Below are 15,345 nucleotides of genomic sequence, written 5' to 3' on the forward strand. Positions count from 1 at the left end.
TATCTTAGCCTGGTACTTGGAACATGTAACCTTTCCTTGCATTACAGTGATATGAGATTAAAGGTGAGAATACTAGAAGTAAGCTGTAAAACACACACACAAACTATATACACACAATCATTCTAAACTAAGCCTTCTAAAAGAGGATGAGATTTAAAACAACCATGAAATGCAGTAACAACATAATGACAGCACAGAAGACATGGTAGGATTCTAACAGATTTGATAGTGCGTCAGCTTTTCTTGGTTTTCTTTTAAGCTAATGTCTTTCCTGAAGGTATCAGAGTAGCAGCCGTGTTAGTCTGTATTCGCAAAAAGAAAAGGAGTACTTGTGGCACCTTAGAGACTAACAAATTTATTAGAGCATAAGCTTTCGTGAGCTACAGCTCACTTCATCGGATGCATTTGGTGGAAAAAAAAACCAAATGCATCCGATGAAGTGAGCTGTAGCTCACGAAAGCTTATGCTCTAATAAATTTGTTAGTCTCTAAGGTGCCACAAGTACTCCTTTTCTTTTTCCTGAAGGTAGACGCTCTTATGGAATGATGAGAGGAAAGAAAAGTTATCAGCTTCTATACAGCATTCTTGTTGCAGGGTAACTGGCTGCAAAAGAGGCTACTGAAAAGGCTGAGCTTCACAAATTGCTGTAGAGACAGAGGTTCCCCTGAGATATGGAGCTGACTAAACAGAAATTCTTATCTCTACAGCTGACAGGAGCTAGTGAATCCAAAACCTTAACAGTGAATAGATGGAAGTGCTGAGGGATAGATGGTAGCCAAACTCGGAGAAAGAGAAGATTTACTTAGAAAAGTTAGGCCAGACTCTACACTGTGCCTCATCAGATGCATAGCCCAGGGCAGGGGAAAATGTGGCTTTCTTTCACCTTTACACCTTCAGGATTCTGGACCAATCCAGGAGCTAACATGGACCCCAGCATAAGTTTAACCAGCCCGATGTGACTGATTGGCCCAAGCTTCACTGAACCATCTTAATAAAACCTACATTTTTGGCACCAGCTACATTGCCAATGACAACAGAAAACCACAGAAATGAAGCTACTACAGAACAGCTAAGTTCTAAACTTAGAGACATTAAAATAAAGCAGATGTCTTCCTCCAATAGCTAATAACGTGATAACTAATGAATTTTCTTTTAATTTTCTGCCTCAGAAACAAATTAGTAATATGATTGATGTTACACTCCTTAGAGGATGGCTATGCAAATCAGTCCATCTATTCCATGCGTGTAAGTGCTACTGATTATGAGGCTAATGTTCTGGTAGAAACAATTATAGAAAGGGCTTTCTGCACTGTGAAATACAGCTTATGGATAATACATAATCTATAATACATGGTCTGATTACAGTAAATGGAGTGAGGTTGTCACAGGTGAACAACTACATAAAAATGGTGATAAAGAAGAAACTTTTCTTGTATGAGCTATTTTCTCTTAAGTAGAAGCCACCTGCCACCATCATCTATCCAGATAATACTACTAAAACTGAAAGATTTTGGAGATGCTCCAATAGCATTTGAGGGCATGTCTACATTGCAATATAAGCATGGATCTATGGGATGTGAGCCTGCAGTTCTCTATATTTGTAAGCTTGAGTATCCACACTAGGTAGTCACCCTGGGTTTACAATTGCTGGACCTGGGTCTCACACCCATGCTCACACATCCACATTGCAAAACACAGACCCAAGTCAATCTGGCAGGCTTTCTAGTGCCCTCCCCAGCTGTAGCCACCACCCTAGCCCTCTATGGTGAATTCTGGGGAAACTTGACTGTTCGTCCCATGGAGCTTTACCAGAAGTTGTGCCAGCTCATCAACACATCCTGCTGAGCCGTCCTTTAGGTCCTGGTAACTGGAGTCAGCAACATGGAGGAGCAATGGCAGTGTTTGTTGTGTGTGGGGCCCCCTTCAGGGCTTAATTCTGGGGCCCCTACAGTGAATGTGATGTCACACTGTACAGAGGAGTGACAGGGTATACCTTGTCCTGAAGACCCCCTGCTTGAGGCCCTGTGGTACTAAAACAGCCTGCCCCAGCAATGAGCAGCTACAGTGGGTCCTACAGGCCTGCCTAGAGAGGCTGCCTGGAAGCAGCCAATCAGAACCCAGTGGGATCAGATAAAAGGAGCTGCAGGGGCTAAGCAGGTCAGTTCCTGTTTGGGCCAGAGGAGCAGGGAAGGGAGCTATGTGCGGGTCACAGGTGCTCGAGGGAGAACCAGAAGATGGTGTTTAGTGAGGAGGATTGGAGAACTTCAACCTGAGGTATGAGCAAAGAGAGAGGAACTATGTAGGAAAATGCCCAGGGACTAGCAGCAGCAAACTGGAGGCAGCAGTATAATGCTGCTGTTTACAATGTCCCTGGGTTGGGGCACAGAGTAGCGGGCAGGCCTGGGTCCCCTCACCAGCCACTGGGAAAGTGGCCTAAGCCCAGAGAAGGGGAGAAGGCTTGCTTAGAAGCCCAAGTGAAGGGCAGGATTTATGGGGCCCAGAGACGGGACTGAAGACCCTGGTGAGGGTAGACAGTGTGTTGAACTCTTTGCTACACTGAAAGGGATTTATCCACTTGACTGTGTGGCTTGGTACTGTAGCTGCTTGTTGGCCCTGTCCAGGATGTCTAAGTATAATTAGGAAGGCCAGAAATGAATTTGAAGAGTAGCTAGTAAAAGACACAAAAACTAACAGAAAATTTTCTTTTAAGTACACCAAAAGAAGGAAGTCTGGCAAACAATCAGGAGGGCCACTGGACAATCAAGATGCTAAAGGGGCAGTCAAGGAAGAAAAGGCCATTTCAGAGAAGCTAGATTAATCCTTTGCATTGGTCTAAACCATTCTTTTTAGGTAACAAATCCTGAGGAACTGTCCCAGATTGAGGTATCAAAAGAGGAAATTTTGGAACAAATTGATAAATTAAATAGTAATACATCAGCAAGACCAGATGTGCTGATGGAACTCAAAAACAAAATTGCAGAACTACATATTCTGGTATGCAGCCTATCACATAAATCAACCTCTGTACTAGATGACTGGTGGATAGCTAATGTAATGCTGATTTTACAAAAAGTTTCCACAGGTGCTCCTGGCAATCCCAGACCAATAAGCTTAACTTCAATACCAGGCAAATTGGTTGAAACTATCAGACACATAGGTGAATGAGATATGTTTGGGAAGAATTAAAATGGTTTTTGTAAAGGGAAATCATGCCTCACCAGTCTACTGGAATTCTTTAGGGTGTCAACAAGCAAGTGGGTAAGGGTGATTCAGTTGATGTAGTATACTTGGACTTTCAGAAGCTTTTGACAAGGTTCTACACCGAAGGTTCTTCTGTAAAGTAAGCAATCATGGGATAAGGGGGAAGGTCCTCTCCCAGCTCAGTAACTTGTTAAAAGACAGAAAATAAAGGGTAGGAATAAATGGTCAGTTTTCACAATGGAGAGAGGTAAATAGCGGTGTACAGATCTGTAGTGTTCAACATATTCATAAATGATCTAGAAAAGGGGGTAAACAGTAAAGTGGAAAAGTTTGCAGACAGTGCAAACTTACTCAAGAACACTCAACCCAATGTTGACTGTGAAGAGTTAAAAAGGGATTTCACAAAACTGGGCAACAAAATGGCAGCTGAAATTCAGTGTTAATTGCAAACATAATGGAAAACATAATCCCAACTATACATGCAAAATGATGGGGGTCTAAATTAGCTGTGCCACTCAAGAAAGAGATCTTAGAGTCATTGTGGACAGTTCTCTGAAAATGTCCACTCAATGTATCTTGATTGTCTGCAATATCAGTCAACTCCCTGACTGCGTTGGTTCAACAAACAGTTGCAGAATGTCCATATTTTGTGCACTTTATACTCCTACATTTATGAATTTTTTCACATATTGTACATTTAGTCTAAAAAGCTTTGTTGTTTGCCTAGGACTGCCTAATAGCCTCAGGACTTTTATGGTAATAACTTTTAGTACTCATGCTGTATCTGTTTACAGCTTATAAGCTCGTTTCAGGTTTTTCAAGTTGTTCTGACTCTTGTTCTGCTGTTTGACTAGTTCAGAATGCTTTGCCATCTGTATAGGTGTGGGTGGACTTAAGTCTTACTTTAATTGTAGTTGCTGTGAGGGTTTCTTGTCTGTTGACCCAATAATCAACCTGCCTTTGATATCTTGGTGTTTTGTAGTAAAACGTCACAGTTTTCAGACTAAGCATGCAAAGCTCTTTTAAAAAGATTCAACATTTTCTCTTGGTTCCTGAATTGTCTGGTGAAAACATGCTCTTTCATAAACCACATTCCTCTGAGGTATAAAGTATGCATTGTACATAGCCAGAATCCTGTCACAGTCATCTTTGTGACTGTTTTCAGTAAAGGTAAGGGATTTAAAAATATGCTCTGCCAGCTTCCCCACAGCATGAATTAAAGATGATACCTGAGTATCTCCAGTTTCTTTAGGGAGTTTTCTTGCAAAAATGTTGCTTCCAGTCTGGCCATTCTGAAGGTCTATCACAGCTAAAGTTCTCTGGAGCACTGAAGAGTGACATATTGGTGGGACCCTGCAACCTTTGTTGCTTTTTTTACCTCTTCTTCAGTTTGCAGCCTTTGGAAGAATCTTTATAAGAATGTGCGAGTATCTAGTAAAAATGTCATTGTATATAGTAGTTTAACTGTTTGTGCTTCCCGGTTCCATTTTGAATTCCACATGGTGTTGGAGTGTGGGGTAGATACCAAGGCATTGGTGTGTATTCCGCTATTAGTGGGTACATGTTGCTATCCACTGCTTGTAATGAAAAGTGGAATTGGGTCGTAAACCAGAAATCACTCCCATTTGTACATTGATAACAACAGAGACAGAAAGTTACCAGGCTCTAAAGCTACTTCTGCCTCTTCTGTTTCTCCTCCAGTTCTATGGTGGACTGCTCCTCCAGGAGGTCATCAGACAGCTCCTCTGAATATGGACCCAGGACATTCTGCAGCTCCAATGACAAAGACTCCTCAGGTACTGGCATGAGCACCATAGTCACTTTGCTAGCCTGATCTGGCAGCTGCTTGCTCCTCTCCAGTGCTATATTAGATTCAGGATCAGAAGCATTCTGGCTTGTCAGGCTATTGTGAACTGCTGGTTACTTAGTGCTCAGCATAGTATCTAGCACTCAGTCAAAGTCCTTGTAAAAGAGGCAGGATGACAGGAAATTCCCAGAAGTGCAGTTCTCATCTCTAGCTTACCAGTAGTTGCTCTTGAGCTGCTTCATCCATTCCCTGCACTGGTGACCAATCCACTGAATCCCCAACTCTGCCAACTTGCCCTCTATTCCTTGGTATACAAGGTAATTTCTGGTATTCTTACTGCAGTCAAACGTCTTGCTCGCCTCACACCAGAGATTTACCAGAATCTGACTGTGGTTCCATGACCAAGTAGCAGCACGCTTGACAAAGGACTTTGTCTTATTGGTGGCTATAGCTAATACAGGAGATGGTTCACCCTGTTTGTATTTCAGCACTCAGAATAAAATGGAAGGGTTAAACTTGGAGCAGCTGTATATGAACCAGGAGGGTTTCCATAATTTCCTGGGAGTCGATTGTCTAGCCTTGGGATAGAAAAGACAAGAAACACTGGCCCATAGGATTTTGGGATAGTGTTAGCGGACTCTCAGGATGTGACTCTGAGGATCTGGGCCTGAGCTCTGTCCATACAACAAAGTGATGGAGTTTGAACCCAAGTTCCACTGGGTCCATTGCAGTATAGACATGCCAGAGAGGTACCAACTTCCACAGACTTAATGGGAATTTCGAGTGCTTAATATTTCATAAGGAGCTAGATTGTGTTATCGGTTTTTGAGCAGGACTTCCCATTGAGGTGGCCCAGGATCTGATCTAGTAGTAACAGATTTTTAAAAAGTATACATATTGGAATTCACATTCCTTACAATGCACACATGTAATTCACCCTTAACAATCATGGGCATTACACACAGACACAATGGGGGAGAACGTACATATTAAAGGTGAGCAGCACATATTAATCCCAGTTATAATTATTTTAATTAGACAACACACCTTTAAATCCTCAGAGTATTTCTGTCACAGAAAAATAAAGTTCATTCTGATGTATTAGATCACATTGACAGTGTTTATGGTATGAGACTCAGGCCTGATTTTTAAAAGGATTTTCAAAGGTGCCTAGGTGCCTACATGAGAGTTAGAGGCTTTTGAAAATCCCACTAATCACCTAGCTGCATTTTTAGATGCCTAAATACATCTGGGCCTAAGTCAAAGGCTATCCTTTGTACAGTGTTAGCATTCCAGTCCTCCTCACTGAGACCAGGACACAGCAGGGTATATTGTTTGTTCGTTTTTGTTAAGCCCTGACAATGTGCTTAGCACAGTATATTAGCACTGCAACTTTCCTAAAACTTGGAACCAAACTGATCCTTATTTCTCAGCTGTATGAGAATCACTGAAAATATTGTAACCAAATAAGAAATATAAAAGTGTGAACAGTAACACAGGATGTATGAAAAGCAGCTATTCAAACTGAATAATGCTGAGCACCATAAGTAGATTTTTAGACACTACACTGAAATGGGTCTTACTTTTATTATGGAAATGTAAAATTATGAGCTGCAACAACATTCTGGGGCAGAAAACAAATTCAGGCAGCAGCCATTTGAAAAACCACTTGTTTAATTATTTCTAGCTTTTCCCATGCTGTTGTCAAGAACAGAGGCCACGTTTAATGACTGCCTAGTTCATTTACAATATTCCATTTAGATTTGTCTCCGAGATAGTTGATGTAGAGCCTTTTGTGCTTCATATGAGGCTCATACGGATCACTTTAGTAATTTAAATATAATTCATGTACACTTTGGTTGAAATCCCTCCACATCCTTCAAAACACTTTTTTCTTCCATTTCTCCCCCTTCCCCCCCTCCTTTGAATGCAGTGGCACCTGCTTCAACATGGTGAAGCTGATTGTTTTCAGACAATAGGGCATTCAGGGCACCAGCACCTATTTCTGAGTTCTGAAGCAAGTTACAGGAACTTTATGTACTTTCCCTCTCCCTGACACTGAAGAACAAATGCCACCGCGGACACTATGTGTAAACAACTGGAAATCACAGGCAACTGGAACATGGCACAGAAACTGGGGGACTGATTCTCCACCATTTTACCCATTGTACATTCATTTCTCTGTGTGTGCAAAATGATGTGGCTTTCAGCATGAGAGTCTGGCTCTCAGGCTCCAATAGAGACTCATGCATTTTACAATTCTAAAGGTACACAATTTAATCTCTAGGTGTTAGCCAACATGATAGCTGCCATGTTCCTAGTATTATTAATTATTATTTTATTTTATTAAACATTTTATAGTAGAGCAGCAACTATAAGCCTAAGCCAGGCTGGGACTCCATTGGGCTTTGTGCTATAGGCATACAGAAAATGACAGCCCCTGCCTCAAAGTATTTACAGTTTAAAAGACAACCCATCACCAGTGTATGAGACAAACAAGGGAGTGGGGAGGCAAGCAGGGTAATAATTGAATAGGATGTTTAAGACATATTAGCTGTGTGAGCACCCAGACCTGTTTTGCAGTGCTCCCTCCAACTGTGTGGTGGTGGTGTTAATGCCAGGGATTTATCTGGAAAATTCCTTAGAGGTGCGACAATAGGGAGGGGGAAGCTACACAAAGTTCCTGAAGCTACAGACTAAGGTAATTAGCTTGTTGCAGTATATTTTAGGATGTTTGCTTTTCAGAGGCAGGGACTATGTCTTCAATCGTATTTGGAGAGTGCTTTGCCTTTTGAGTGGATCTGCATTAGCCTTTAATTAGGATTTTAGGAGAAGCAGGATCAGACTTTAAGCATGTGGTTTCAACAGGACTACCAACCTCAAACATTAAAAAAATCAGGAGATTGGCTTAATAACTATTAGATTTAAAATGTTTTCAATTCTATTTCTTTGCCTTCTGGTTTTTGAGTCTTTAGGGTTCATATTTTCAAACTGAAAGCGTGAGATTGCCATGTCATGGAATCACTGGTCCCCAAGAGCTGGGCAAAAAGTAAAACACCAAATATTGCGAGAGTTGGCAATACTGAGGGCTTAAAGTTAGGCATGTGCTTAAGTGTCTTGCTAAATGGAGGCCTTAGTTAAGTATATATTTCAAGTGCTTTGCTGTATTGGGGCTACACAAACCTGAGCTCATATATTAATTGAAACTATATCCTGTAAACTTAATTATGATTAACCATCAACAAATTGTCACTTAATCTCATCTGAAAAGAGTTCTTTAAAGAACTGTAAATTTAGCAAAGAACCGAACAGTCCTAAGGAAGTTTAGCTTGTACAGTATAATAAATTGCCATCTCATCCTAAAAAAGAAAAGGAGTACTTGTGGCACCTTAGAGACTAACACATTTATTTGAGCATAAGCTTTCGTGAGCTACAGCTCACGTCATCGGATGCTGTAGCTCACGAAAGCTTATGCTCAAATAAATGTGTTAGTCTCTAAGGTGCCACAAGTATTCCTTTTCTTTTTTGCGAATACAGACTAACACGGCTGCTACTCTGAAACATCTCATCCGAGTATGTCCTAAGTACACTAAGTTTTTTAACACAATGCATAACTGCCATATGGAACATATTGACTCAAGTTATCATTGAGGCCTGGCTGCTATTAGGATTTTAAAAAATATTCATTTATATGAATAATAAGAACATCCACAATTACATTTGATAGGATAGAAAATAAAAGAGATATAGACCTTCATACTTTGGGGAATGAACCAACCTCTAACTGCCTGAGGTTAGGAGAAAATTTCTCCTATGGAAAGTCTGTTCCATAAGTATCCATTATTAGGAATCTATCTGGCAACTTAGGCCCTTAAGAGGCTTTGAAACTTCTGGGCCATGCATTAGCTCAAGAAGGTCAAATGCCCTTGTCACTCCGTTATTATACAGTGAAGGAGACTGAGGATATTTGTGTTTGCATACATATGCATATATATGAAATGTTTTAAACTAACAACTCTTAATGCATGTGCATAAGTTCCACTAATGTTCATGACCCTTGTGTGCACAGAAGAAGAGCAGATTTGATTTGTGTTTTGGCTGTATGCCAGCAGACAACATAGGCTTGCAACACAGAATGCTGCAAGGGCTGCTGTTAGCCATATTGGTGCTTCTGAAGGTCATCATACCCTTCCCAATAGTGCCCACTTTTTTTTTCTAAAGGAAGATTTGCCCTCCTGCTTGTAACATTACATTTTTTTTTGGGTGGCATCATGCCTATTTCCAGACAGGCCTCCATTACCAAATTCAGTATCTACCTGTTTCAAGAGGTATTCTTATTTCAGAAGGAATTAGTGGTAACACATGGTGGCAGCAGTGAGCAATGAGCAAGGGGCAATGAAGAAGATAAACAAGCTGTACCTTTAAATATTTTAATAAGATTTTGGCAGATAGCACAGAAATGCATAGTGAAATTTCCTATATATCTTTGTCCCCCCCCCCATTTTAATAATCTATTTCCAAATCCTTTTCACATTTTACAAAACAAGATCTATTGTGTAGATAGATTATTTCCAAAGCACGTATTCCGACTTTTCATATGGGTAATTCTTAATAGCTGTGTACGTAGTTCTCTGTGTCTATAACACATTTTGTTTGTGAGCTTGAGTAGGTATAAGAAGGCAGAGGTTTCCTCTTGAACATAAGATATTCTGGAAAGATGTGTTGCAATTTATTATACCTGCTTGATAGTAACTGAAAAAGCCCATTCATTTGACTGTTTAAACTTTATTTTGTTTTTATACAATCATTTTTATCTAATTTCAAAATATCATACAATATATTGAAGGACTGTAAATAAAATAACAGCTGAACTGCAGTGAAATATTTCCAGTTACACCAGCCATTTCCATTGTGATTTAGAATGTCCCCAGAATTCTGATATGGAAAGATTTATTGGGTTTATTCTTGCCCATTTAAAAAAAGACATGTACCTATAGCTTCTGAATTTTTTCTCTTACCAGTAATATTTCCTTGTGCTGAGGCATGAGCACTCTCCTTGCAACTGCCATTTAAGGGACTATATCTTGCACTGGAATCAATGCAAACTCTGCCAGAGTAATGGGCTCAGAATCAAAATGAAGCTCTCCAATGAATATTTCTAAACAAATCCTATTTAATAGCAAGGAGCTGAAACCAAATGTAATTGTACTTTTAACTTTTCAAGCAAGAGCTAAAATATATACATATATTTGCATTATCCAAATGTGATAAGCCAATAATATCAGTAGTTAAACCATTTTCCTCATAATTTCAATATTTGTTATTTACCTCAATTTGTTACTTCTTAATGTTTTATATATGAAGTTAAAACTCGATAACTGTAAATACACCAGGATATTTAAAAGACCAAATTAAACAAAAGTATGTTTAATTATATTTCAAGTTTTATAATGGAATTATTTGGGGAAGAATAAATCAGAAAGTTTTCTAGATGGGGTTGATGCTAGGCATTTTGCTGTCCAGGGCAGAAAACATTTTCAGCACTACCCTGGAGTAGCCTTGCACACACAAATAAACAAACAAAATCCAAAAGCTGAGCAGCAGACACTGCTGTGTGATGCCCCCTGAAAATTGGTGCATAGGTGACCACTTTTCTTGCCCATCCTGCTGAAAACTGACCCTGTTTTTAGAGATCACCAATACCCACACCAAATGGAAACTTCATTACTAAATAATACTTTGTGTTTATATAGTACCCATTCAGCTGAGCTCAAAGTGCTTTGTAAATATTAAATATCACAGCATTTCTGTGAAATAAGGAAGAATCATTAGCCCAGTTTTAAAGATGAGGAAACTGAAGTATAAAGACTGTAAGTGTTTTTTCCCAAATTCACACAGTGAATCAGTGGCAGAGTTGAGAACAGAAGCCAGGTGTGCTGGATTCCAGTCCCCTACTCTAACCAGTGGATGAACTGCCACCCATTAACAGCAACATTAATACCAAATATTTGTAATATTTCACAAACACTGTTTGGTTGGCAAGAATCCCTTTCTAACCTGAGTCGGAGCCCATGCTTAATGCGCTTTGTAGACAAAGCACAGAACATCTATCTAAGCTGTAACTCAAAGGCTACTTGAGCACTTTGAGGGTGACTATATGAAGAAAATTTGCATCTGATTACAAATAGAAAATGTTCCCTCAGCCACATCCTCTGATTTCTAATTAGAAATGTTTGAATCAGCCTTCTTCCCTTCCAGTCAGTAAGAGCCCCAAGGTGAGCAAACTAGGAGCCTGACTGGTTCTGCTTGAGGCTTGGGGAGTGCCTGGCAAAGAATGGCTCCTCTCCCGCATGAAGCTAATCTGGACAGCCCAGGAGAGAGGATAAAGAAGAGAAGGTGAGAACCAGCATCCTCTTATGGCATCATGTTTCTCTGCAACAGCCCAGGTCAGAGCAGAGCTTTCACAAGCTGGCTATTGGTCCCCCGCATATGCCAACTGGAGGTAGTTGGAGACCAGAACACTGCAGCCACTCCCCCTTCCCACTCTGGACACACTTGCTGCACTAGGGGCTGTAGACAGGAAGGTGTGGAAGTTCGATATCTTGGTTCTGAACCTACTGGAGCCTTTCCCACATTAGGGACTCCTCAGCAGGAAACTTGGGGGAATTTTCCATTCCGTTGCTCCACTGCAGCAGTGCAAAGGGAGCAGACCAGGGCCAAGAATCTGCTCCAAATTATTGACTGTGCCCCTCTTGGCCTTTTTGAAATAATATGCTAGGTCAGGCTGTGAAAATATTGAACACCACTATCGTACAGTGAATTTGAGTGCAGCCTCCATGTGATCTTATGCATGATGACTGCAGCATTGTTAGAGAGCCTCTCTAGGACTACAAGAAATGCAGTCATTAATGTAATTGTAATCAGCAGTTTATGGATTTACCACGACCAAAGTTGTTTCAAAGGGATTGATTATGTGCTGTGTCCCTTGGAGCAGTATTTCAGGCTGAGGTCCCACTAGGATATAGGCAGATTTGAACAAAAAACTGAAATAGCCTTAAAATATATATTGCTGTGATGATGCTTCTACAGGAGGAAGGCCTGTGTTATCTTAAATACGATTTATGCACAACCAGCATATTAATGTATCTGCTCTTTACTGTAGTTTCCCTTCATCTTCTAAGAAGTTTGTTCCTTTCTAAGGAAATGAAGAGAACTTCAGTATATTTTGTTTATTCTGCTGCTTTCACAAAAAATGTAGTTTCTGATTCTGTGGATTTTGAAATAGAGGGGTAACATTTTAACTGCAGTGAATTGAATGACTATTTTAACAGACATTTTCTTGGATTTTAAAAAACATTGCTCACCAATGTGTTGCAATAAATTTCAAGACTGCCAAATTCTCCACTACTGCCGAGATGCCCTCAGTGTGAGATTAGAGTATAGGGATCAAGGTGATCTTAGGCCACCTCTGTGACGGTGTATGATCCTTGGGTTGCTTAGCATCAAGGACAGTCTCATCATTCACAGCAGCTTGAAAGTCTCTTTAAATTGCATGTTTCCAATAGTTCCTGGGGGTTGTTCTCACAGCTTGTGATTGCGGGGTAAGGGAATATCCCAGCTGTACTCCCTTTCCCCTGGACATGCCCCTTAAATTGGGGACTCCATATCACTGGTGGATTTCTTCATATAGGAAGAATTTTCCAATGATTGGGCAACTTTGCGCTGTGAGGCAAGAGCAAAGATGCTGTAAGAGACTGCAATATCTGATCCCCTTTTCTTTTCTTAAAGAGACTTTTAAATAGTTTGTTTTATGTGACATGGAATAGCAGAAATATTGAACATTTTGATTGTGTTACGGGTTCCCCACTATATGTCTTTATACACACATCTAACCTCAAGCAATGGGGCATTCAGCTGTGACATTGGTGCTGGATTTTAGAAAGACAAGGTGGGTGAGGTAATATCTTTTATTGTATCAAACTGTGTTGGTGAAGGAGACAAGCTTTCGAGCTTACACAGAGCTCTTCCTCAGGTCACTGGTCTGGATTTGTCTCATGCTGATGAGTTCTCTCACTTCCTTTATTTCTACTTATCCTTGATCTGGAAGAATAGGCATATTTTCACAAGTGCAGCTACATTTGTGGCTAAAACTCCAGTGTAGATAAGATCTTAGAGCAGCAGCACCAAGGCTTTTCCAACTTACACTGGGATCTGGGCTGGGGCAGAGAAATGGTGAGTCCCCTAAGCTTCCTTCCATATGTTGCTGCCAGGAAGCTGGGCACAGAAGGGAAACTGCCCCAAAGTCTTCTGATATGGAGTTTTGTGTGGTGCAGAGCGAGCTTTTTGGTGCTGTAAAGTAATAATGAATATTGATACTTCTTGTGGGAGAATGATTAGAATGAATAAGAATACTTGAAAATGGCACTGTTCATGTTCTAAGTGAATAGAAACAGAATAGTCATCATCTTTAAATAAAACTAAAATAACAAATCCCTACTTCTGCTTTGTATTTTTTTCAAAATGAAGAATAAAAATAGTAAGCTACAATTTACTTCTGATAGTGATCATTTTCACTTTTGTTCCAGGGTCTCCTACCTTCAGTGCTCTCTCATCTCTGTTGCATAGTTTCAGTATGGAATTTAAAAATCCTGAACAGAACAGAAACAGACAAGTTCCAGAGTAAAGTCATAAGGACTAAATACATAAGAAATTTGTGATATGATTAATATAACCTTCCTGCACGCTTTCAAGGAAACATATTTTGTTTTACATAAGAACAGCCATACTGCATCAGACCAGTGGTACAACTAGCCCAGTATCCTGTCTTTCGACAATGGTCAATGCCAGGAGCTTCAGAGAGAAGGAACAGCACAGAGAATTATCACGTGATTCATCCCCTGTCATCCACTCCCAGTTTCTGGCAGTCAGAGGTTTAGGGACACTTAGAGCATGGGGTTGCATCCCTGACCATCTTAGCTAATAGCCATTGATGGAACTATCCTTTTATGAATTTATCAAATTCTTTTTTGAACCCCATTATAGTTTTGGCTTTCACAACATCCCCTGGCAATGAGTTCCATAGGTTGATTGTGCATTATGTGAAGAAATACTTCTTTTTTGTTTGTTTTTAAACCTGCCTCCTATTAATTTAATTGGGAGACCCTGGATCTTGTGTTATGTGAAGGAGTAAATAACACTTCCTTATTCACTTTCTCCACACCAGTCATGATTTTATAGACCTCTATCATATCCCCCCCCTTAGTTGTCTCTTTTCCAAGTTGAAAAGTCCCAGGCTTTTTAATCTCACCTCATATGGAAACTGTTTCACACCTTTAATCATTTTTGTTGTCCTTCTCTGTACCTTTTCCAATTCTAATATATCTTTTTTGATGTGGAGCAAGCAGAACTGCATGCATTCAAGATGTAGGCATGCCATGGATTTATATAGTGGCATTATGTTACATTCTATGGGTGGCAAACCCGAGATCACTTATTCACTGGCGCTTTAAAAACTCCTGCACCCCAATCTGGGTCTTTACTGGTTATGTACTATGTATGTATCTTGTGAACCTTGTAACCGATACTTGTAACCTCTCATAACTCAAGCCTGACCGCAGATGTACAGTAGCTTCCTTCTTAACTTGTGTAAATTTGATTTTAAACATTAGCTTTAATAAAATATTTAAATATTGTAAAAGGAATTTGAGTTTGTATATTTTTGTTATCTTGGAACTTTTAAAGTCAGTTCTTTCCTGTGGTTTATAGGCATTCCTGGTACATTGTGCCAACCACAGCTCTGATACTATTTGCATGTGATTGGATAAACCTTTTCAATCATGCCCCCTGACCTAGGATTCTGAGCAGAATTAATCTTATTCTTTTTCCTTGGAGGCTGAAGGTTACTTTCCCTCTTGTGGGACAGAGTGCATGAATTTCCTTTACAAAACAATTTGGGTGAAATCCTGGCCCCATTGAAGTCAATGGCAAAAAACTCCCACTGACTTCAATGGGACCAGGATTTCATCCTGTAAGACTGTCTGTCTGAATCTTATTAAAGAACACTTTATTAGAAACAGAGAGAGAAAAATCATATCAAAACTAGAGCTGTCAAGCGATTAAAAAAATTAATCGTAATTAATTGCACTGTGTTAAATAATAATAGAATGCCATTTATTTAAATATTTTTTGATGTTTTCTACATTTTCAAATATATTGATTTCAATTATAACACAGAATACAAAGTGTACAGTGCTCCCTTTACATTTATTATTGATTACAAGTATTTGCACTGTAAAAAAACAAAAGAAATGGCATTTTTCAGTTCACCTAATACAAAT

General features: G+C 39.8%; 1 long non-coding RNA gene across 3 annotated transcripts in view; it reads left to right on the plus strand.

Annotated features, from left to right (window-relative positions):
* LOC119852142 overlaps window positions 1–15,345 on the plus strand; it is a 36,942-nt gene that overhangs the window by 17,433 nt on the left and 4,164 nt on the right. Inside the window, exons 1-3 of one of the 3 annotated variants that reach the window (XR_006279337.1) lie at window positions 2,170–2,274; window positions 4,903–4,997; window positions 11,267–11,404. This is a non-coding gene — a long non-coding RNA (uncharacterized LOC119852142). Of the gene's footprint in view, window positions 1–2,169; window positions 2,275–4,902; window positions 4,998–11,266; window positions 11,405–15,345 lie in introns of those variants that run through there. The other 2 variants (XR_006279336.1, XR_006279338.1) reach the window with 2 other exon arrangements.

The sequence above is a fragment of the Dermochelys coriacea genome, chromosome 2 (genome assembly GCF_009764565.3).
Source record: "Dermochelys coriacea isolate rDerCor1 chromosome 2, rDerCor1.pri.v4, whole genome shotgun sequence".
Lineage (NCBI taxonomy): Eukaryota > Metazoa > Chordata > Testudines > Dermochelyidae > Dermochelys > Dermochelys coriacea.